This window comes from Penaeus monodon, chromosome 23 (genome assembly GCF_015228065.2).
Source record: "Penaeus monodon isolate SGIC_2016 chromosome 23, NSTDA_Pmon_1, whole genome shotgun sequence".
Classification (NCBI taxonomy): Eukaryota; Metazoa; Arthropoda; class Malacostraca; order Decapoda; family Penaeidae; genus Penaeus; species Penaeus monodon.
In genome coordinates this window covers 25,136,526-25,138,614 of record NC_051408.1, presented here as the reverse complement: position 1 = coordinate 25,138,614, position 2,089 = coordinate 25,136,526, and positions in this window count along the sequence as shown.

Sequence of the window (2,089 nt, the reverse complement as noted above, 5' to 3'; positions counted from 1 at the left end):
AAGCAATTATCTCAGGTTCCCGAGCATCACTTGGATTTCAACTTTAGCTGCAACAAGACATACCTCTCTGCTCCTATTCGAGCTGTACCCTGCTCTCCAATAAAACACAAAATCACTATGTGTGTTTCTGTTATCACATTGGTAACCACCGAAGTGATCGAGCAGAACAATATGGTAGATAACACCAAGATATCTCTACCTCACTGCAACTACAGAACCTGCCGATATAGTTCACACAAATTAAAGCGGACTTTCTCCGCCACAACACCGCTCCAACCACAAAGTAACACAACCTTGATCGGATTCTGTGCCCGAAGCTCAAAACTGAACCTGAAAAAAGCGAACTTGTAAAAAAATACAGAAGAAATGAACAATAAGATAAGCTACAAAGTACAATAAAAGGGTACAAGTTGCTTACAGACCTACTAGGGAATGTAGCATAAACTTCATCCCAGGATCAAGCAAGTGAAATATATGAAGAGTACACCAGCTTGTACAATGAAAACCCTTTCAACCAAGAAACGATAGACCTTCGGTAACTCTCTCCTCAATCAGCTATATAAGAAAAAAAAATACTAGGTGGAGAGAATGCATTGAACACTTTGACATGACCCACAGCAGTGGAGATACTTGGAAAATCATAACCAAACTGAACTCTTCAAACCAACTCCCACAATGAGTCTCAGCAGTCACCCCTAACAGATAGCACTCACCTACTAACCGTGCCAGAAGAACAAAGGAAATGAAAAAGAAACTCCGTCGGGTTCTTCAGTGTGATAAAGACACCCAAACCTAACCTCTCACTGTCACCGAATTAAGGTAGGAAATAAAACAACTAAATCTAACAAGATAGCAGGGATTAACCCCAAACGAGTTCCTAAAATACTTAGGACCCAAAGCTGTTACCTGGCTACTAGCCTTCTATAGCACCTGTATCAGATCCTTCCCATGCTTAACATACAAATTATATGAGAGCCTTATCCTCAACAACATATCAGCAAATATAGACTGCTGTTTTGACCAGGTACTGAATCTAGCCGAATACATAGTTTCCTTAGAATCAGATGTTTCTATATGGAAGTGGATGGATAGTAAAGCAAGTGGAAACAGCAAAAGAACGGTCTCTCCCAAGGATCAGTACTAGCCCCAACACTATTCAGTATATACACAAATGATCAACCACACCACCATAACACTCGTAGATTTATATATGCAGACGATCTATGCGTTGTTACACAGGCAAAACATTTCACAGGCTTTACAGAAGCCCCTTTCTTCAACGGAAATATATTATTAACAGTCAACAGCCAACTCAACCAAAACCCAAGTCTCCTCTTGCACCTTAAGAACATCTTACCAACTGCAAACCTTCTGGTGTGGAGAAACCCTCCAAAACAATAATTAAACACCGACATATCTAGGAGTAACTTTAGAGAGAACCCTCACCTACAATTAAAAAAAATCGAAAGAGAAATTAAACAGCAGAAACATCAATCTCAAAGTGCTTGCCACTATGAGTGGGGAGCAACCCTGATACCGATCAACTGCCCTCTCCCCTGCTACTCCAGAAAAAGAGTACTGTGCTCTCGTGTGGTGCCGATCCTCCCACGCCCACAAAGTACATGCTGAACTGAATGAGACCTGTAGACTCATCACAGGCACCTCAGACCTACAACTATCAATAGCCTCCAGAGGCTAGCTGGCAAAACACTCCCAACAATAAGAAGGAAAGCACTAGCAAGAGCTGAACAGACCAAAACATCAAACGGACTCCAGACACCCCTTGTAGCATCACTCTGAAATTCCCATACGCCTTAAGTAAAGGAAAAGATCTGCTACAGTCCCGACACTTCTGGAAGGTACCACAGTAAAAGCTTACAGAAATACCTGGAAATCTCAATCAGAACCATTCCCCATAATCCAAACCCCAAAAAGAAACTAGCGTAAGGAAATAAGTTAAGCAGAGCACGCACTGGGGTATATAAACTGGAAAAAATATATAGAGGTGGGGACTAAAAAACGGACAGTAGTTGTAATTGTGGAGAAACCCCAACAAGACCGAGCCACATAAAAAACACTACCCTTTAAC